This window comes from Dipodomys spectabilis, unplaced genomic scaffold (genome assembly GCF_019054845.1).
Source record: "Dipodomys spectabilis isolate Male_0828 unplaced genomic scaffold, ASM1905484v1 ptg000107l, whole genome shotgun sequence".
Classification (NCBI taxonomy): Eukaryota; Metazoa; Chordata; class Mammalia; order Rodentia; family Heteromyidae; genus Dipodomys; species Dipodomys spectabilis.
The window spans coordinates 8016398-8039223 of NW_024870784.1; the positions used below are offsets into that span (position 1 = coordinate 8016398).

Here is a 22826-nt window from a genome sequence, read left to right on the forward strand (position 1 = left end):
TGCTAAGCACTGGTGGTTCACACCGAACTCTTGGCTACTCAGGACACTAAGCTCTGAGGTTTGTGGTGAGCTAGTCCAGGTAGAAAGTCCAGATGATTCCTATCTCTAATTAACCACCAAAAACCCAGAAGTGGAGCTGTGGCACAAGTGGTAGAGTGTGAGCTTTGAGTAAGCGCCCGGCCCTGAGGTCAAGCCGCAAAACCAGGACCAAAAGAAGGGCAAACAACAAGGAAGGCCGGGAACTGGTGGCTCATGCCTGAAAGCCTAGCTTCTCAAGAAGTTGAAGTCGGGCTGGGAATGTGGCCTAGTGGTAGGGTGCTTGCCTAGCACTCATGAAGCCCTGGGTTCGATTCCTCAGTACCACATATACAGAAAAGGCCAGAAGTAGTGCTGTGACTCAAGTGGTAGAGCGCTAGCCTTGAGCAAAAGAAGGTCAGGGACAGTGCCCAGGCCCTGAGTTCAAGCCTTAGGACTGGCAAAAAGAAAAAGACAAAAAAGAAGCTGAAGTCTGAGCATCAAGGTTAAAGCTGACACAGGCAGGAAAGTCTGTGAGACTCGTATTATCTCCAGTTAATCACCAAAGTGGACCTGTGGCTCCGTAGCGCCAGCTTTCATTGAAAAAGCTAAGCAAGCATGTGAGACACTGAGTTCAAGCCCCAGTACTGGTGTGCGCGCATGCGCACACACACACACACATCAAAGGAAATATCAGCAGTGTATCCAGCAGCAGGCAGGAGCATGCGCCCAGCCCACTCCCCCAGCGGGGAACCCGTCCCAGCGGCCTGGCTAGGCGGCTGCTCCCTGGTGAACCATTAGACAGACTTCTGAGGGAGGAGTGAGACAGGAACCCTCCCCGCCCCCAGGCTGGCGGCTGTGCTAGAGAGAGCGAGGAGGGGACCGAGGCAGAGGGGGAGGGGCCGTGTACACCCCAGCCATCCTGGGATGCCCCGAGCTGGGTGGACTGGCAGGAGTGGGCTGGGCCCTGGGGCCCAGGCAGGATGCGGCCTGCACTCCTGGCTGGGTGGTCTGGCCTGCTGCCGCTTGGGCGGGTGTCGTCAGTGGGGCAGTTGTGGTCAGGTGCGCGTGGCCATGTGTCCTTGGCCACAGCCTGGGTTCCTGGGCCCCGCTGATCTCCACGGCAGGGGAAGCCGCACCTGGGTCCGTGGTGGCCAACATCAGAATCTCTCACTGGGCACAGGTGGCTCACACCTGTCATCCTAGCTCCTCGGGAGGCTGAGATCTGAGGATCATAGTTCGAATCCAGACCAGGCAGGAAAGTCTGTGAGACTCTTACCTCCCATTCACCACCAAAGTGTCCCAAGTGGAGCTGTGGCTCAGGCGGTAGAGCACTAGTCTTCAGGGAAAAAGCTGAAGGAAGTACGGAGGCCGGAGGTCAAGCCCCAGTGCTGACAAAATGAACAAATAGCAGAACCGCGGTCTTGGCTGGAAGGGGCGTCTGAGGGGTCAAGGGGCGTGGCTTGTGAGAGCCCTCCCAGCAGAGCCTGCTGGGCACGCCGGAACTCACTGCTGCGCGGAGGCTCCCCACGCCCCTCCTCCACCCTGAACAGAGCCACCCGCACCTGCACCCCAAGCGCTAGCCCCTCACTGCCCTCCTGCTGAGATGCCTTCCCAGTGCACCCCCTTCTGACAGAGCCAGGGGTTCCACGGACAGATGGCAATACTAAAGGGAATTGTGCACCCTGCACCTGGGAGACTCTCCAGAAAGTTTTGCCCAGTGGGGTGTACGGTTCCCTTCATGTCACTCACAAAACTGCCACCAGAGGGCAGGCTCTGGCTGTCGGGTGGAGAGCTGCGGCTGGCTGGCAGGGCAGGAGGGCCCTGCAGGGGGGCGGGAGGGGGGCAGGAGGAGGGGGCACGGCATCTGGCTGTGTGGGACACTGGGAGAGAGTGGAGGGTGTTCAGACCTCTGCGCGATTCCTGCCTCCCCGAAGCTAGCAAGAGAATGCTGGAGGTGTGGCTCGAGTGGTAGAGCGCCCGTCACAGCCAGTGAGGCCCTCAGAGAAGGAATTAAGGAATGAATTCTCTGCTATCTCCTTTGGCTTCTTGTGGCACCGCTGCTGTCTCCCCACGTCTTCTCCAAGCTCGGAATTAGCAAGTGAATCCATTTGCTCCAGGCACGGAACCCAGGCCTTTCACACCAAGTGCTGTTGGGGGTGGGGGGTGGGGGCAGGTGTCTCTCCAGCTTCCCGCAGATCAGGACATACCTGTCCCCAGAGACCTGATTGGCTGGAGCCGGGTGTGGCCATCCAGACCTCAGCCTTGGGGCAGCACGGGCGTCTGGAGGCCAAGGCAGCTTATCTGGGAGGTGGCCTGATCTGTGGTTCTCCTGACCTGGCTGAGATGATGCCAGTTGCTGCCCCTCCCCGTCAATCAGGCCTTTGGTCTCCAGTCCCCCCTCCCCCCCCTCCGTCTTTCCTGTCCCATGCAGGTACAGGGCAGAGGTCCATCCTCTGGTGCCTCTGAGGGTCTCTACGTGGGGTCTCGCTCTGCGGACTGCTGGCCACGATCAGCAGTGGGGGCGGAGTCCGCGTAGGCTGAGGGGAGGGGGACACACAGTCGGGCAGACCCCCAGGAATTTCAGTCACAGGCTTGGCACAATGGAAGAGAAACCAGCAGAGCCAGTTCCTCCCCTGCCTCCCATGGCTTCTGGCTAGCACCGCTCCTTCCCCTGGCTGATGTGCCTCTGTGTTGAAGTGGCTGGCGTTGTGTAATTTTACCTGGCTGCAGGCGCAGGGAGAACCAGGCTCAGGTGTGGATCGTCAGCAGAGCCCAGCTTCTGCGGGACAACCAGGCTCAGTGTGGATCGTCAGCGGAGCCCAGCTTCTGCGGGAGAACCAGGCTCAGGTGTGGATCGTCAGCGGAGCCCAGCTTCTGCAGGAGAACCAGGCTCAGGTGTGGATCGTCAGCGGAGCCCAGTGCGCGGCGCGGCTCCTCTGGCTCACAGGTAAGACCTCCCGCGCGCAGCCTTCAGCACATGGGCGTTTTTTTAAAACATGAAAGACATCTCTAATCTCTGTGATATGAAAAAATCTCCTTCCTTTCCATCTGAGTGTTCAATCTGTCTCTTTTGACCAGGAGAAGGGTGTAGACAGGATGAAGAACAGATTTTAGAATTAAAGTTGATCTGGGAAGGTGGCTCAGTGGTAGAGCGCTTGCCTAGCCTGCATGAAGCCCTGGGTTCGATTCCTCAGCACCACAAACACAGGAAAAGCCGGAAGTGGTGCTGTGGCTCAAGGTAGAGTGCTAGCCTTGAGCAAAAAGCCTAGGGACAGTGCCCAGGCCAGGAGTTCAAGCCCCACAACCAGCAAAGAAAAAAAGAAGAATTAAAGTCTGACGTTTGGCTACAGAACTCACATGCTATTGCCCTCCTGGCTATGCCGCGTGCAGGACGAGGACTGTGGAAGGTGCTGGAAGGGTGTTTGGAGGAGGTGGGCACAGGTACTAGAGCAATAGTGTTCAGGCAGCTCGGCGTGTGCTTGCACAGAGGCCGCGCGGCCGCGCCTCAGACCGCAGGTGTGAGCAGCCCGGGCCCCTGTCCCCGGCCGGCCTTCTCTTTTGCATCCTCTTTCTGTCTGCTTGCCTGGGTTTTCTGGTTTTTTTTGTTTGTTTTTTGTTTTTTTGTTTTTTCTGGTACCGGGGTTGAATCCGGGGCTTAGTTTTGCTAGGCAGGTGCTGTACACGCGAGCCCCACCCCAAGCCTTTTTGCCTAAGTTATTTTCAAATAGGGCCTTGCATTTCTGCCTGAGTCAGCCCTGGAGGAGGGACTGCTCCTTCCCCCCACCAGGTGCCCCCTCCTTCCAGCTCCCCCCGCCCCCCTCCTTCCCACCCCAGTGGCCCGGCAGGAGCCAGGAGCATGCTGCCAGCCTGCCGCCGTGGCCAGAGAATTCTCGTTATTACAGAGGTGTTGGACAAAAGGGTTACCACTTCACAGTTCAGGTAACCCGCACGCTTCTCTTTTGGACAACGTCACCCCTTCCTTTGTTTCCCCCAGTTTCCCCGACCGGGCCTACCCGCACGCTGTTTCGGTCATTTGGCACGCGGTTCATGTTCCACCAGATGCCCGGCTGCATTTACTCCCCTCCTACAATCCCCTCACCTCCTTAAGAAGTAAAGAAGGCTGGGCACCTGTGGCTCACGTCCAGGATTCTGGACTCAGCACACCGAGGATCATGGTTCAAAGCCAGACTGGGGCTGGGAAGGTGGTTCACTGGTAGAGTGCTTGCCTTGCATGGACGAGACCCTGGGTTTGATTCCTTAGCACCACATATGCAGAAAAAGCTCAAAGTGGTGCTGTGGTTCAAGTGGTAGAGTGCTCTCCTTGAGCTGAAGAGCTGAGGGACAGCACCCAGGCCCAGAGTTCAGGCCCCACGACCGACAAAAAAAAGTTAAAAAAAAAAATAATAAAAGCCAGACCGGGCAGGAAAGTCCATGCAACTCTTATTTCCAGTTAACCACCAGAAAACTGGAAGTAGCACTGTAACTCAAAGTGGTGAAGCACTAGCCTTGAGCGGAAAAACTCAGGGACAGTTCCTAAGCCCAGAGTTAAAGTCCCACAATAAACTCACATACAACAACAACAACTAACCCATTTTTGTTTCCTGGAATTCATTTCAATAAGTAGTATTTTACACGTTCAGGAGAGCTACACCTTTCTGTTCTTCTCCTAAGAGTGTGTGAATGCCTTGAGTCCCGTATATGTGATCATGTCCAGCTGTATTTTAGAACTAATGTCACATATGAGAGAAAACATGCACTGTATGTCTCTCTGAGCTTGGCTTACCTCACGTAACGTGATTTGTTCTAGGTCCATCCATCTCCCTGCAAATGATGTAATTTTATTCCTTCTAATGGATGAGTAAGTTCCGTTGTGTACAAACACCACATTTTATTGATCCACTCATCTGTTGTGTGGCATCTGGGATGTTTCGTAACTTGGCTCTTGTGAATAGTGCAGCAGTGAACATGGATGCACTAGTGGCTTTATGTATCCTGACTTGTAATGGTGCCCAGGCGTGGTGAGGCTGGGTCACAGGGAAGGTCTGTGTTCAGTTTTTGAGGATCCTCCAGACCGCTGTCCACAGTGGTTGTAGTAGTTCACATTCTCACCTACAGTGCAGTTCATTCCTTTTCTCCCACATCTCCACCAATTTGTTGTTGCTTGAGTTTTTGATGGTGGCCAATCTAACTGGAATGAGATAGAATCTCAAAGTTGTTCTGACTTGCCTTTCCTTTATGGCCAGGGATGATGGGTATTTTCTCATGTGTTTCTTTGCCATTCTTACTTAATCTGGGAAGTCTCTCCTAAGCTCCATTGCCCATTTGTTGAATGGTTTATTAGGTTTGGGAGGGGCTAGTTTCTTGAGTTCTTTGTATATTTTGGATATTTGTCAGATGTATTGCTGGTAAAGATCTTCTAATCTGTTAGTTGTCCTTCTAGTTTAGTAACTATGTCTTTGGCTGTGTGGAAACGTTTTACTTTAATGTAATTTTCCTTTATCTGCTGGGACTCTTTAAGCATGTTGTTTTCTGAAATGGGTCTCAGTAGCCTTTTGCCCAGTCCTCCCCAGCTCTACCTTTTGAGTAGCTGAGATTTTTTTTTAAGTGCTGGCAATTGTGCTAGCCAGCTGTTCTACTAAGCTGTATACACAGATCTAAAATGGGACTTTTTTTTTTTAAGGGAATTCATTTCATTCCTTAAGAATGGCCTTGCCCCAGACTTGCCTGAATGCACTGTCACTGAAAATGTCTAACTTGTCTTAGTTTAAAATCAAAGATGTCCAGGCATTGGTGGCTCACACCTCTAACCACAGCTATTCAGGAGGCTAGGATCTGAGGATCACGGTTCAAAGCCAGCCCAGGCAGGAAAGTCCATGACACTCTTATCTCCAATTAAAAATCCAAAAATCTGGAAGTAAAGCTGTGGCTCAAAGTGGTAGAGCACTAGCCTTGAGCAAAAGAACTCAGAGACAGTGCCCAGGCTCCCAGGGCAAGCCCCAGGACCAGCAAACATATGAACAACCACCAATATTTAATATTCTTTTATCACTGAAGATTTTATGCAAGCAAATTTAATATAATTCTAATGACTGAGTCATAGTTCATCCATCTGGTAGGATAGCTTTCTTTTACTAACTACAAGTGGCTTTGGGCATGTGGAATTTCACCTTTGGGTGAATTGAGCACTTCATTGCTCTGCACATAAGCTAGGTGCCAATGGCTCACGCCTGTCATCCTAGCTACTCAGGAGGCTGAGATCTGAGAATTCCTATTTGAAGCCAGTCTTGGCAGGAAAGTCCAGGGACTGTTATCTCCAATTAATCAGCAAAAAGCCAGAAATGGAGCTGTGGCTCAAGTGATAGAGCACCAGCCTTGAGCAAAAAAAAAGCTAAGGTCCTGAGTTCAAGCCTCAGAATTGACACATGCACATATACACATACACGCACGCGGGCGCGCGCACACACACACACACACACACACACACACACATTGTTCTGGATACAAATCAAATTATTTCCAAAAAGTTTTGTTACAATTTATATTGTACATTTAGGAATGTTTGAAAGTATGTATTTGGGGCCATTAAAGAAGGAAGGAAAGAAGGGAGGAGGGAGGAAAAGAAAGAAGGAAGGAAGGAAGGAAGGAAAGGAGGGAGGGAGGGAGGAAGGAAGGAAGGAAGGAAGGAAGGAAGGAAGGAGGGAGGAGGGAGGGAGGGAGGCAGGCAGGCAGGCAGGCAGGCAGGCAGGCAGGCAGGCAGGCAGGCAGGCAGCGCTTCAGATGCCCAGGAGCCGGCCTGTGGGAAGGGAGAACAGCTGGGCTTCAGGGCGGTGCCCTTGGCAGAGCTCAGGGGGAAGCCAGGCTCCCCTCAGGAAGAAAAGCACAAACAACAAACAAGAAGGCAGATGGAGGGAAGAAACCACCACACAGGCGGATGTGAGGCTGGGCCTCGCAGACAGTTCTGCCCAGCGCAGCGCAGCCCTTCAGCAAGCCCACAGCCCCACGCCAGGCGGGGCCTTCGGCTGTGAGGGTGGGGATGTGGGAACACATTCCCTGGCAATGGACAGCCCTGCGGCGGCCCCGGGCTTCCCGAGCCCCTGCAGCCTTCCTGCCTCTCTCCTTCCCTCTCTGGGCCTCACAGGCCAGTCCTCGCCAGCGCAGACCCAGCCCTCCCAGGACATCAGACGAACCTCTGCGGGCCTGGCTGGAGGCTCTGACCCAGCCTGAGCCCTGCCCTAGGGCCACCGCAGGGTGAAGGGGGCTTTCTCTCTGTGTGGCCAAGCCACGGTAGCCCTGCAGAGGACCAGAGAGGACCCCATCTGCTGGGCTTCTCCCACAAAAGGCGCGGAGAGCTGGCCGTGGTGCTGGCAGCAGCGGTGGCCGGGTCATCACCGGCTGTGGATGGAGTGGAACCCAGGGCAGCACACGGCTCAGGTCAGACCCAGGCTGACAGGAAGCACTGCTAACACTGCCCCGGGACCTTGCAGTAAGTTGTCTCTCGGTTTGTCTCGAGAGCCAGGCAGGCCTCCGTTTATCCCTTCATCCTGGCCCTCCCCTGTCTCTCCTAGGAGAGTGTCGAGCACAGACCCCTCCCAGCCCCACGAGCCCTGCTGGGTGCAGCTGGCGAGACCTTGGATTCCAAAAGCGCCTCCACCTCCCTCTGCATGCAAGGGCATCACGCAGAACCTGTTAGAGCGCTCACACCTTCCCCAGCCACACAGGGACTTGGCAGCAGCTCCAGCCCCCCACCCCCACCCCATGGCCCTGGCCCCTAATTTTCCAAGCTCTACTAAGAGACAGGATAAAATCCAAGGCTCCGGCTTAGAGCAACCGCGATCCCTTCTGTTCATTGCCATGGTGACTGGAAGCAGGGAAGGGTGCGCAGACGCCCCCCGCCCCGCGGGCCACCCGGAAGAGGCCACGCTGAGGCTGGCCCTGGGCCAGGCCCCCAGGGCCAGGGGGCCCGGACGGCCCGGACTTCAGCGGGCAGCTTCACACGCCCTCTTCGCATTATATCCCTGGAGTTGTGCATCCAGTCCCACGGCCAGTTCTGGGGAGTCCCACCAATCCACCTTCTGCCGACAGACGGCTCTGGGTGGATGGACAGAAAGGGGGCGGTTAGGTAGAGGGGGATGAAAAGCGTGAGGCCCAACACGTGGAAGATAACGCGGCCCAGCGTGACGCTTTCTGTTCCCATGGTCCCTTGGGCTCCTGCTCAAATGCTTCTTCCCATAATTCCCTGGGTGCCGCTCAACCAATGGAAAGAGCTGGGGCGGGCGTGCACAAGCCATCAAGCAGTCAGCACAAAGCTGATTGGTGGAGATGTGGGAGGAGCTCGCACTCCAAAGCCCGCCCTCCAGAGGGCCCAGGCTCCTCTTCCCTCCACCAGGATGGGACGTGTTTACCTGAAGCATTTTCCTGCTTTTTAATTCTTTGATGAGCCAGAGAACGTCTGGTCCCCTAGATGGCATGGGTATCACAGGGACAGAGCCCGCAGCCTGTGGTCCCCGCTGGGCTGCCTGCCCCCCAGTGTCATCGAGAAAGCACATCTGGGGTTCACAGCAGAGCCTGCTTCTCCACAGGTTGAACCCACATCTCTCCCCGCTCAGATCCCCAGCAGCTCTTGGTGAAGACAAAAATCCCCGTGGCCCAGAGCTCTGCACCTCAGACCCACCGTGATCGTGAGCCCTGCTCTCACCCAGGACCCAGCCACGCTGGGGTAGGTTCCCTCATATGGGCGGGGCCTCGAGGGGTCAGAACTTCCCGCCAGCATCAAGGGAGGGAGCCCTGGGCTTTCCTGCCCTGGGGAGGCCGTGAGGGAGATGGGAAGGCAGGGCTGGGTCACCCGTGGTCAGCTCTGGGTCGAGCTCTAGGATGCCTGGGAAGGCAGCAGCCATCCTCGGCAGCAGCAGCAGGGCCTGAGCACACAGCCCCTTCCACAGGCCTCAGGCCAGACACTTCACCCCCTGCCGCTGTGTGGCTTTTCCTTCATAAAGGATCTTTTGCAAAATGTTAGCAAAACTGAATCACAATGTGGCAGTTCCTCCAAAAATTAATCAGAATGACCACATGATCCTACAAAATTGAGCCAGAGTTTTAGGCCCTAGGGCTTCCCACATGCTAGGTCCAACAAACCACAGAGCAAGGTTTAGTGTGTGTGTGTGTGTGTGTGTGTGTGTGTGTGTGTGTGTGTCTGTCTGTCTGTCTGTCTATGGCTATATTTGTACTGGTACTGGGGCTTGGACCCAGGGCCTTAGTGCCTGTCCTTGGCTTTTTCACTCACTGGTGCTCTACCACTTGAGTCACAGCTCCACTTCCAGAGTTTTGGTGGTGAACTATAGCTAAGAGTCCCACAAACTTTCCTGTCTGGGCTGGCTTTGAACCCTTGATCCTCAGATCTCAACCTTCTGAGTAGTTAAGATAGGATTATAGGTGTGGGCCACCAGTGTCCAGCTGACATTTGGCCTCTATTCTTGCATTCAACCCCATGCATAACAACTGAAGCATCAAGCATGGAACCATGTCTGAGCGAGGCCGCTGGATCGAACCCAGCCTCCGTGGCTGGCCCCTGCCTCTGTTGTCAGGAGGGCCTGGGTCCCAGCAGAGCTGTCCCCTCACGGCAAGTTCCTGTTTGTCTGTTGCCCTGAGTGTGCAGTGAGATCATGTCCTCTGAGGCCGCTGAGTCTAGACGTTTCCTGGACGCTGGGAGAGCCGCTCCGGAACGACAAGCTCCAACAGTGCCCATTGCTAAGCAGCTGCACCCCAGGGACAGCCTCTGGTCCCAGACACAGGCCTGCCCTGCCCGGCCCAGGGGGCCTGTGTCACAGGTGCAAGGGCTGCCTGCTGATACCAGGTGTTGATGATTTAGAACACCCAAACACGAATCCAAGCACCCAAACACGAATCCAAGCACCCAAACATGAATCCAAGCACCCAAACACAGCTCCAAGCACCCAAACACGAATCCAAGCACCCAAACACGAATCCAAGCACCCAAACACGAATCCAAGCACCCAAACAAACACGAATCCAAGCACCCAAACACGAGTCCAAGCACCCAAACACGAATCCAAGCACCCAAACACGAATCCAAGCACCCAAACACGAATCCAAGCACCCAAACACGAGTCCAAGCACCCAAACATGAATCCCAGCACCCAAACACAGCTCCGAGCACCCAAACACGAATCCAAGCACCCAAACACAGCTCCGAGCACCCAAACATGAATCCAAGCACCCAAACACGAATCCAAGCACCCAAACACGAATCCAAGCACCCAAACACAGCTCCAAGCACCCAAACATGAATCCAAGCACCCAAACACGAATCCAAGCACCCAAACACGAATCCAAGCACCCAAACACGAATCCAAGCACCCAAACACGAATCCAAGCACCCAAACACGAATCCAAGCACCCAAACACAGCTCCGAGCACCCAAACATGAATCCAAGCACCCAAACACAGCTCCGAGCACCCAAACACGAATCCAAGCACCCAAACACAGTTCCGAGCACCCAAACACGAATCCAAGCACCCAAACACAGCTCCGAGCACCCAAACATGAATCCAAGCACCCAAACACGAATCCAAGCACCCAAACACGAATCCAAGCACCCAAACACAGCTCCAAGCACCCAAACATGAATCCAAGCACCCAAACACGAATCCAAGCACCCAAACACGAATCCAAGCACCCAAACACGAATCCAAGCACCCAAACACGAATCCAAGCACCCAAACACGAATCCAAGCACCCAAACACAGCTCCGAGCACCCAAACATGAATCCAAGCACCCAAACACAGCTCCGAGCACCCAAACACGAATCCAAGCACCCAAACACAGTTCCGAGCACCCAAACACGAATCCAAGCACCCAAACACAGCTCCGAGCACCCAAACATGAATCCAAGCACCCAAACACGAATCCAAGCACCCAAACACAAATCCAAGCACCCAAACACGAATCCAAGCACCCAAACACGAATCCAAGCACCCAAACACGAATCCAAGCACCCAAACACGAATCCAAGCACCCAAACACGAATCCGAGCACCCAAACACGAATCCAAGCACCCAAACACAGCTCCAAGCACCCAAACACGAATCCAAGCACCCAAACACGAATCCAAGCACCCAAACACGAATCCAAGCACCCAAACACGAATCCAAGCACCCAAACACAGCTCCGAGCACCCAAACACGAATCCAAGCACCCAAACACGAATCCAAGCACCCAAACACAAATCCAAGCACCCAAACAGGAATCCAAGCACCCAAACACGAATCCAAACACCCAAACACGAATCCAAACACCCAAACACGGCTCAAGCACCCAAACACAGCTCCAAGCACCCAACCATGAATCCAAATATCCAAACACGGCTCGAGCACCCAACCATGAATCCAAGCACCCAAACACGGCTCGAGCACCCAAACACAGCTCCAAGCACCCAACCATGAATCCAAGCACCCAAACACGGCTCCAAGCACCCAAACACAGCTCCAAGCACCCAACCATGAATCCAAATATCCAAACACGGCTCGAGCACCCAACCATGAATCCAAGCACCCAAACACGGCTCGAGCACCCAAACACAGCTCCAAGCACCCAACCATGAATCCAAGCACCCAAACACGGCTCAAGCACCCAAACACAGCTCCAAGCACCCAACCATGAATCCAAATATCCAAACACGGCTCGAGCACCCAACCATGAATCCAAGCACCCAAACACGGCTCGAGCACCCAAACACAGCTCCAAGCACCCAACCATGAATCCAAGCACCCAAACACGGCTCCAAGCACCCAAACACGGCTCGAGCACCCAAACACAGCTCCAAGCACCCAACCATGAATCCAAGCACCCAAACACGGCTCCAAGCACCCAAACACTGACGCAGTGCACCCAATCACAGCTCCAAGCACCCAAACATGGCACAGAGCACCCAAACACTGACTCAGATAAGGTGGATGGGGCCCAGTTGCCGTATCTGCTGGGCAGGGGTCTTGAACTACCTGCAGAGGCTAGAGAAGGCTCCAGAGGAGCAGGAGCAAGGCAGCAGGATGAGAAGACCTCAAGTATGGCAGGGAGGGCAGAACCCCTGTGGAGCCCTGGCCTGGTCAGGACACAAACCCATACCACCCAGTGCTGCGTGCCAATGATGGGGTCGTGCATGCTCTCTCTCTCTCTCTCTCTCCCCCTCCCTCCCTTCCTCCCTCACCCCCCCCCTCTTTGTTTCTTTCTTTTTTGTCAGTTGTGGGGCCTGAACTCTGGGTCTGGGCGCTGTCCCTCAGCTCTTCAGCTCAAGGCAAGCGCTCTACCACTTGAGCCACAGCACCACTTCCTGTTTTCTGGTGGTTTATTGGAGATAAAAATCTACCAGACTTTCCTTCCCCGGGCTGGCTTTGAACTGTGATCCTCAGATCTCAGCCTCCTGAGTAGCTTGGACTACAGGCGTGAGCCACCAGTGCCCGGCTACAATGAATGCTTGACTGCCCTCTGGCTCCCTCTGCCCCTTTTATTCATCCCCCTGCTCTCCTTCCCTCTATTCCCCCTCTTAGGTGTATCCATTTCTCTGGGTCTGTCTGTCTTCATTTAATAGAATTTTTCCCAAGTCTTTCCATTTACTTTTTTTTGGTCAGTCGTGGGTCTTGAACCTGGGTGCTGTCCTCAGCTCTTCAGCTCAAGACTAGTGCTCTGACACTTGAGCCACAGTGCCACTTCTGGTTTCTTGGTGGTTAATTGGAGATAAGAGTGTCACAGACTTTCTTGTTCTGGCTGGCTTTGAACCGTGATCCTCAGATCTCAGCCTCCTGAGTAGCTGGGATGACAGGAGTGAGCCACCGGCACCCAGTTTCCATTTCCTTTTGAGCAGCACAGTATCGTTCTTTCTTGCAGAGAGTGGTTGGACAAGTGTACGTTCCCACAAACAGCGTGTTAGGATTTCCTGTTGGCAGCATCCGTGCCAGCGTTTGTTTTCTGTGCTCTTGATGATGTCCATTCTCGTGGCTGAGGTGAGAGCTAATGTCCTCTTATCTGAATTTCCTTTATGGGCAGGGATGTTGAGCATTTCCTTTTCTTATTTCTTTTTGTAGGTCATAGGGCTTGATCACAGGGCCTGCGGCTGTTCCTGAGCTCTTCTGCCCAAGTCCAGTGCTCTACCACTTTGACAGGCAGCGCCACTTCCGGCTGGCTTCTGTAAGGGTTCCTTGGGCCGTTTGGGTTTGAGGAGGGGCAGCCAAGGGGCGCAGTGACCCTTGGAACGAGGAGTGGAGGGATCCAGCGGCTCCTGACACTGTCCCCTCCTGGGTTTCAGCACCAGATATAAGGGTTGCTGAGAACGGATAGGCAGAAGGGAGTTTATTAGGAGAACCGGACCTCTGCGCTGCACCAGATGTAGGTGCTCAAAGCAAGGAGCTGATGGCAGACAGGGCTATCCGGGCGGCTACAGTCCACGCGGAAGTGACCTCGGAGGACCCGGAGCTACAAGTGACTATTACTGGTTTCAGGCAGGCGATTTCTGGTAAGGCCATGTGCTATGTGCTGTCCTTCACAAAGAGGAGGGAGAAGGGGCTGTTCTGCTGGACAGACCTAATGGCATCAAACCGCAATCCTCAGATCTCAGCTTTCTGAGTGGCTAGGATTACAGGCATGAGCCACCAGTGCCAGACGAGCATTTCTTCAAGTGTCCAATGGCCATTTTTCTCTTCCGAGAAGTCTCTCTTTAAATCATTAGCCCATTTATTAATTGTGTTGTTTGTTTGAGGATTTAACCTTTGAGGATTTAAGGGTTTTTTTTTTGTTTTGTTTTTGTTTTTTTGGGTCTGGTCGTGGGGCCTGAACTCTGGGCCTGGGCGCTGTCCCTCAGCTCTTCAGCTCAAGGCTAGCGCTCTACCACTTGAGCCACAGCGCCACTTCTGGCTTTTTTCTTTTTGCTTTTGTGGTGCTGAGGAATCAAACCCAGGGCCTCAGGCATGCAAGGCAAGCGCTCTACCACTGAGCCACTTTCCCAGCCCTGATTTAAGGTTTTTTTGTTTTATTTTTGTTGGTTGTGGGGCCTGAGCTCTGGGCCTGGGTACTGTCCCTCAGCTCTTCAGCTTAAGATGAGTGCTCTACCGCTTGAGCCACAGCACCATTTCCAGTTTTCTAGTGGAGATAAGAGTCTCACAGACTTTCCTGCTTGGGCTGGCTTTGAACTGTGATCCTCAGGTCTCAGCCTCCTGAGTAGCAAGGATGACAGGCGTGAGCCACGGACGCTCAGCTATTAGTTACTTTTGCGGGAGGGTCTCACTCTATGCTGCGTGCTTCCCCTGGTCTGCAGGGGCCTGTTCGCTCCCCGCACCTGGCCTTGGTGCGTCCCCTCCCTCTGCTGGAATACCGGTCTGGGCTACGATGCCCAGGACCTGGAGTCGCTCACACCCCTCCCCCGCCGCACTCAGACAGGTCCAAAGGCCAGGACTCTCCAGTTAGACCTGGCAACTTGTGCCAGTGCCTGCTAAAGAGACGTGGTGAAGGACAGAGAAAGGACAACATGGAAGACTGCACCTCTCCAGGGGTCTCCAGAGGTGCGACACTGGCTGCGCTGGCACAGGGGCAGGGGTGAGAAGGTAGGACTCAGCGTTAGCGCTGTGGCAGGTCACAGGTGAGGCCTGCCTGGCCCTCATCACAGGCTTCGGCCCTGGCGGAATTCTGGGATGTTATCACTTCACTGCTGGAACAGAAACAAGGTAGTCTCTCGAGTTTAGGCTATTTCCGTGAAGATGATATGAAGACAGGCTATGCGAGGGGAAGCTTGCTTCCCACAGGCCAGCTTGTATTTCCGGATCCCAGGCGCCAGCCTCGCATGGCCCTCTCCTCTCCTTTTCTGCACACCTCCGTCTCATGCGGGCTGGGGGTCTGCTCCCCCACCCCATAAACTCTGTTCTGTCTGACCCATGCGGAGGTCTCCGTTCAGGACGTACAAGTGGGAAAAGCTGCAGGTGTGGCCACCGCTTTTTTTTTTTTTTTGAGCCTCAGTTCCACTTCCAGCTTTTTGCTAGTTAATTGGGGATGGCAGTCTTCGAAGACTTTTCTACCAAGGCTGGCTTTGAACCTCACTCCTCAGAGCTCAGCCTCCCAAGTAACTAGGATTTTAGGCACGAGCCACGCATGGGCACAGGAACTTTAATCCTTCCTGAGCTAGGTGAATGCTCCAGCCACAACTCATCCTCCCACTGGGGTTCTGGGCGGGTAAGGTGGGAGAGCCGCCCAGCGGCCTGCTACCCACAGGGCCTCCCTCGTTCCAGACAGGCCTTTTATTCTTTCTGTCTCTACAAGTTCAGAGAGTTCCCAGATTTGCCATTTCAAAGGCAAAGGCAGATTTAGACAATCTCTTCTGTCTCTCTCAATTTTGTAACTGAACATTAAAAAGGAAATATGGTGGGTGGGAAACCGAACTGCTTTGATAGTTTACTTCCGAGTTTTACCTTCCGAGTTGGGGCCCTTGGTTACTTGTTGAAGAATAATATCTCCCTGTCTGCCCTTAGCACTCCTCCCCGGCAGGAGGGAGCTGCGTGTATTCGCACTGGGCCACAGGCAAATCTTCCACGTCCAACTCACTTTCCTTCTGAGTCATGACCTCTCCTCAATAAAGGCTCTGAGAGGAAGGGCCAGGCCTGGCTGGGCCGAGGCAGGCTCTCAGCAGGCCACCTGCGAAGCCACTAATGAGAGCTCAATTATAGATCAGCTGGAGGTTGTGGGCTCCCTGCTGGGTCAGCCGGGCTGTAACTGGCATGCTTGCCTCCAGCCCTTCAGGACACTGGAGAGAGGCTTCCTAGGCCACTGTGAGGCCACTTTTATGCCACAGCCCCCAGAGAGCCTGGCTCTGGGGTGGGGGAGTGAAAGATTAAATGAAAGATTATTAGACTTGGCCAGAGAACCACGCAGACATCCAGGTACAGAGAACAAGAAAGGTTTATTGCCGGGAAAGGGACTGGCAAGACTCCTTCTCACAAGGGAGAAGTGAGAAGCAGCGCTGGCCATTGTCTGGGGTGACCTATATAACCTAGGAGGTTTAGGAGGAGCTGGAAGGGGCTAGGAGGTGGAGACCCCGGTGTGGATGTGTGGGCCAGGGGCTTCATCATGGCAGACTAGGATGGATGGCTGCTGTCCAAATAGTAGATAAGGGTCCTCCAGCTGCCCAGACCTGAGGTCACTCGAAGGGGCTCTTGTTGCCTTCTATGGGGGTAGCTGCCCCAGAGAAGGATCCCCAAAGACCACCATGGAGCTGATTCTGATGCAAGACCATGAGAGTCATGTATTGCAAGCTCCGACCCTGGACTCACGACCCTCACTGACGCAGCGGGTCTAGATCGAGAGCCCTGACTTCCAGTTTAGCAGGGTTTTTATTTTTTATTTTTTTTTTGGATTCAGTCGTGGGCCTGAACTCTGGGCCTGGGCGCTGTCCCTCAGCTCTTCAGCTCAAGGCTAGTGCTCTGCCACTTGAGCCACAGCACCACTTCCGACTTTTTTCCTTATGTGGTGCTGAGGAATCGAACCCAGGGCCTCATGCATGCAAGCAAGGCAAGCGCTCTACCACTGAGCCAACTTCCCAGCCCCTAGCAGGGTTTTTATTATGGTGACAGCAAGGGTAGGGGGTTTCTAACTTAGCGGTTACATGATTGGTTGACATTTAGTGAGTGAATCTTGTAATGTCTTATTGGCTAGTGTGCACGGGCTAAGCAGTAAGCAGCAAACTGTGTTAACTATGCTATCTTAAGAAACATCTGGAGCTTTAGGTGCCTTCCGGTCATCTGCTGATGGCTATTGCTAGGGGAGTTATTGGGACATTTCGCAGTTTTTCCAGGAACCTGGAAAACTTTCAGTAAAAGTCTTTACAATGGGAACTTTTGGTAAAGGCCTTCACAATGGAGTCTAAGTCCAGAATGGCTAAGGCCTCTCATCCACGGCTGCCCCAGAAAAGTGCCATCCCAAGCAAAGTGGGTTGGAGGCTGATTATTTACTGCCTTTACTGTGTTGCCTAGGAAGACGGCATGCCAGGCTGTGGGGAAGGGAAGGGATGGACTAGGCTGTGGGAAGGGACTCATTTCGCTAACAGGGAGACAGAGTCTGATCTGGCCCTTTGGCAGGGACAAAGGTCTGCTACCCTACTTCAAGTCTTCAAGGCTGGGTTTCAGATCCCTGTTCCTTCAAGGTCAGAAGCTAGGAAACTGGGATTGGGGGCATCTGCCCCAAGAGAGGGGGCTGCACATAAAGCCACCATGTGTGGTCCCTGAGAAAGCAGGAAAAGAGATGGGAAGGAAAGCCAGGTGCCAGTGGCTAATACCTGTAACCTTGCTACTCAGGAGGCTGAGATCTGAGGATCACAGTTCAAAGCCAGCCAGGGTAGAAAAAACCATGAGAGACGGTTATCTCCAATTAACCAGCAAGAATCTGAAGTGGAGGTATGGCTCAAGTGGTAGAGTACTAGCTTTCAGTGAAAAAGCTATGAGACAGTGCCCAGGCCCTGAGTTCAAGCCTCAGTTCCAGGTGAAAAATGAAAAATAGAGACTGGGACACAGTTCTATACAGAGGGATGGGAGGGCCACCAGGAGAGGCAAAGCCGCAATCTGCAGGCCAGCAGCTATCCGAGGCTCCCCTGTAGGCGTCCATGCCTGGCTGAAGTCCCAGCCCTGCACTGTATGTTGGCTACACAGTGCACAACACATAAACAAGGCAAAGCAGGGCGGCGTTAGGAAAATGGAGAAGGGGAAAAGCCGGACTCCGTCTTCCACGGGCTGGGACTGCTTACTGAGGCGCAGTGAGGGGCCTAACCTTCCCCGGGGACTGGAGGTTGCCGAGGAGGTGAAGGTGGGGTCCGGCTTAGATGGGTCTTAACAAGGAAATAAAGGAGTAAAATTCAGGCGGTAGTTCCTCAGGTGCTGGGCCAGGTGCTTAGAGTCAGGTCGGGAGTGGAATGTCCTGCCGGGGGACCTGGCCGTGGCCAGGCGGGGTTGGGATGAGCCGCCTGCGGCCAGGCCTGCGGGGAGGCGTGTTCGCGCACCTGGGGAAATGAGGCCGTGTCAATCCGGCAGCACGGCATCTGAGTTCGGGCCTATGGAGCTCTAGCAATGCAGGCCGGCAGTGAGAGAGCTTCGGGGACCATGGCGGTGGGCTGGGAAGGCCGAGGGGAGCCCCCTTAGGAGAGGGGGAGGGGCAGGGCTCCTCACAGGGGAGATCCTCCCAGAGGCCTGTGCCACATGGGCAGTGGCCACTGCTGTCCACTGCCCTACTTTGGCCCAACAAGAAGCAAAGAGCCAGGCTGGCGGTGGGAGCTCCGTCCTCAGCAGAGCCGCAGAAGTGCCCCCTCCTGCCCCCCAGCTCCTTGGCAGAGGCAGAGAGGGCTCTTGTGACAAAGGCACAGAGCCACGCCAGCCTTCCGCTTCCTGAGCGGGGCTGGGTGGGGGCAGGGCTCTGCCCGAGCGGCCCCCATGGAAAACAGGAGCTTAGGGACTCTGCCAGGGCAGAGGACAGCCCCAAGAGGGTTTGTGGGACCGTGGAGCTGTGAACTGAGGTAGGAAAGCTCCCAAGTTCTCTGTAGTGACAGCGGCCTGTCCTGAGCGCCTGGGGGAGGCTGGCCCTTCACCCAGCCTTAGCCGCATCCCCGCAGCTCCTCCAGAAATGACCCGGCTTCCGGCATTCAGAGGTATGGGATTTCTAGAGGAAGGAAGGAAGGAAGGAAGGAAGGAAGGAAGGAAGGAAGGACGACCTCAGGGCCTGGGCACTGTCCCTGAGCATCTTTGTGCTCAAGGCTAGCACTCTTCCACTTGAGTCATAGCACCACTGGTTTTTTCGGTGGCTTACGCCTGCAAGCCTAGCTATGCAGGAGGCTGAGATCTGAGGATCACAGTTTGAGCCAGCCTGGGCAGAAAAGTCTAGGTGAGACTCTTTTTCTCCAATTAACCACTGAAAAGCTGGAAGTGGCACTGTGGCTCAAGTGGTAGAGCACTAGCTTTGAGCACAAAGAGGCTCAGGGACAGCTCCTTGGCTCTGAGTTCAAGCCCCATGACCAACTAAAAAATAAATGAGTCTCACAGGACTTTGCTGCCCGGGCTGGCTTTGAACCATGATCCTTAGATCCGGTCTCCTGAGTAGCTAGGTTTACAGGTGTGAGCCACCAGCACCTGGTGAGGTGTGGGATCTTTGAGCACTTTATGCCCAATCAAGCCATGATGTCCATGCTTAAATCTTTTTCCTAAAAAGAATAAGGAGTTGGTTGTGTGGCTTAGGTGGTAGGGTACCAGCCAATGAACAAAAGTGTCAGATACAATGTTTGAGTCCCAGTCTCTGGGGGGAAAAAGAAAGGAATAAATACGAAGTTACATTCCTCCCTCTTCAACTTCCTGAGCAGCTGGAGCTCAGGCATGCACCACTGTGCTCAGCTTTGTGTACATCAGAGAATGGATTGAAAAGATACTTGTGCAAAAACAGTAATGAGAGCTGGGAAGGTGGCTCAGTGGGCCCAACAGACCACTGGGCACACAGTGGCTGCCAACGGTCTTGCCCCGGGCACGGCAGCGTTTCCATACCGCCCGGCATCTCACGCATGTTGGCACCGGTGGCTCACACCTGTGACACGAACGAGCCAGGAGGCTGAGGAGCAAAATCAGGCAGGGCAGCAAAGCCCGGGAGATCATCTCCAGCGAACCACCTGACAACGCCACTGGTGTTCACTTCCCTCCTATCAGGTGTGAACTGAAAAGATGTAACGCGCTTCCACCGGCAGTTGGTATATTTCCAGAAAAGTTACCTTTAGTCTTGCATATTTTTGCACTTGAGTCGAGTCAGCTTAAAATGTTCAGGAACGATGGGGCTGGGAAGATGGCTCAGTGGTAGCGTGCTTGACTTGCATGCATGAGGCCCTGGGTTCAATTCCTCAGCACCACATAAGCAGAAAAAGCCGGAAGTGGGGCTGACACTCAAGTGGTAGACTGCTAGCCTTCAGCTGAAGAGCTGAGGGATAGCGCCCAGGCCCAGAGTTCAGGCCCCACGACTGACCAAAAAAACAAAACCAAAACAAAAAACGTTCAGGAACAAACGCCCAGATTCCTGCAGGGCCCGGATTCCCCCAGGGCCCAGGACTCTGGTTTCTTCCGAGAATGGGGGCATCATTTTTTTTTTCCAGAAAAAGCAACTAAGAAACATGCACACAAGTAAAGCTCTTGTCCGGGTGGCGCCTGGGCCTGGGCCTGGGCTCTGTGCCGGGGCTCTGTGCCGGTGCGCGTAGGGTGGGCAGAGGTCTGCTGGTGGACTGCGGGGTCATCTCCCACGCTGTGTACTTATGAGACAGGATATTAGAAAATTCCTCCCGAGGGCAGGGTCTGTCCCCATCCCGGGGACCCCGTGCCACGGCCCCGTTTCCCACAAACCCCTCGCTGCGCCCCACTTCTCAGCTTTTACGCCCCATTTTTTTAACCTAGGAGGCTGGGGTTCCGAGCTTCTCTCCTCGCAAGAAAACAGAAGCCGTACTGGGTCATGAGGGGGATGGCGCCGCGGCCAGGGGGTTGGGGCCAGGCGACCGCTCGGCTGCCGGCCCGGCGCCCGGTTTCCATCTCACCCTTCCCTACCTTTGCTAAGTGAAAGAACCCAGGCCCCAGCAGCTCCAGGTGCAGGCTAATGCTGGCGTTCCGGCGGGTGAGCACGGCACCGGCTAGTGGCTAGCAGCTGCCCGGCGGGGGGCCGGGGCCCTGGCTGCTGTCCAAGTTCCTTGCAGTGTTTATTCAAACGCTTATGCGGTCAGCTGCAGATTCTGGACATGAATGAGCACAGATTCCAAACAGATTGAAATGAGATCAGACTGTCGATAAAGTTATGAGCCACGACCAGGCGGCCATCGTATGCGTAGATAACAAGGGGACTATAAAATGTGTACTTAGGATAAATCTAATCGTTCCTGTCTTGTGTATGATGTTTCCTTGCTCATGCCCACCTACAGTTTCATATGTATCCTTCCAGAAGTAGGTACAGAGCTCTCTAGGTACAGAGCTGATTTTTTTTTCCATACAGAAAGTAGACCATTATATACCATACCAATGCCTGTATTTTTAATTTAGCAGCTCTCAGAGACTTGTTGTATCAATGTGCATAGAATTATCACATTAAAAGATCTTACATTAGGGGCTGGGAAGGTAGCTCAGTGGTAGAGCGCTTGCCTTGCATGCATGAGGCCCTGGGTTCAATTCCTCAGCACCACATAAGCAAAAAGAAAAAAGCCAGAAGTGGTGCTGTGACTCAAGTGGTAGAGCGCTAGCCTTGAGCTGAAGAGCTGAGGGACAGGGCCCAGGCCCAGAGTTCAGGTCCCACGACCGGACCAAAAAAAAAAAAAAGATCTTACATTAGAAATAGCATAAAGGCTGGGTGTTGGTGGCTTACACCTGTGATCCTAGTTACTCAGAAGGCAGATACCTGAGGATCCCAATTCAAAGCCAGCCTAGGCAGGGAAATCTGCAAGACTCATTTCTGGTTAATAAAAAGCTGGAAATGGCTCAGTGGTAGATGCTTGCCTTGCATGCATGAGGCACTGGGTTCGATTCCTTAGCACCGCATAAGCAGGAAAAGCCAGAAGTGGCGCTGTGGCTCAAGTGGTAGAGCGCTAGCCTTGAGCTGAAGAGCTGAGAGACAGTGCCCAGGCCCAGAGTTCAGGCCCCATGACCGACAAAAAAAAAAAAAAGAAGCTGGAAGTTAAAGTGATAGAGCCCCACCTTGGGAAAGCTGAGAGACAGGGTTCAGGCCCTGAGTTCCAGTCTCAGTGTTACACTGACACAGAAATATGGACTGGAACATTCTGGAGTTTAACCAGTTGTCCTTGGGTGTGTTCAGGGTGTGTAATGGTAGACGGCACTCTAAGTCAGCCCCTTGTAAATGCCTGCCTGCAGGTGCCTGTGGGAATTACCTTTGAGCTAGATTTCTAAAAGTGCTAACGCAGGGCTGAAGGTTTAGAAGTATTGAATTTCCATGGATGCTGCAAATCAGCAGTGCAGTTCTGAGGAGGACAGGTGCGTGTACTCTCATGGTATTTTACTCTACGGGTGTTTTTTTCCTGAGGCAACTTGAGGAGATTGGGCCTGCTCTGGACCCTGATCTGCGTTGTGCAGAGGGGAAGCTTCCGGGCCAGGCCTTGCCCTGACCGACGCCATTTTATAAAGGAGCAGTGTGGCATGAGTTACTCCAGTTTAAGTATAAACGCCAAGACAGAATGACTCTACATCTTTGTACAAACAAACCACCACTGTCCACCACCACCCCAGGAGGCACATGCTGCTAACTTACACCAAGAAATGGTGGCACCTTGAATCTATCAAATAATATCTGAAACATGTGCACTGGGGCTTATCAATCACACCAGACATAACCCAATCACCCGGGACTACAAGGGAGCTCTCCAGTGCTGACATGAAGCCGGCTTTGGTGGCTCACACCTGTAATGCCAGCTACTCAGAGGGCTGAGAGCTGAGGATCATGGCTAGAGGCCAGCATAGGCAGGGAAGTCCATCAGACTCTGATCTCCAATGAACCACCAAAACAGCCAAAGTGGAGCTGTGGCTCAAGTGGGAGAGCGCTAGCTTTGATCACAAAGCTTCAGGCACAGAGCCTGGAGTTCAAGCCCCAGGACTGTCACTCACACACACACACACACACACACACACACACACACACACACACACACGCGCACACACACACACACACACAGGTACGTAGGCATGCCGAGACAGGGCTGGCACTCTGACCCTTCTTCCATCCATCTGTCAAGCATCTTCATGAACACCACTG

The 22826-nt window shown here is 53.9% G+C and overlaps 1 protein-coding gene across 1 annotated transcript in view; it reads left to right on the forward strand.

Annotated features, from left to right (window-relative positions):
- The first annotated feature begins 14531 nt into the window (after positions 1-14531).
- The window catches only part of Agpat3 (1-acylglycerol-3-phosphate O-acyltransferase 3), an 86380-nt gene continuing 78085 nt past the window's right edge, over positions 14532-22826 (forward strand). The window contains exon 1 of the mRNA XM_042687303.1: positions 14532-14626. The gene's annotated coding sequence lies outside the window, so the exon portion shown is untranslated. The remainder of the gene's footprint in view (positions 14627-22826) is intronic.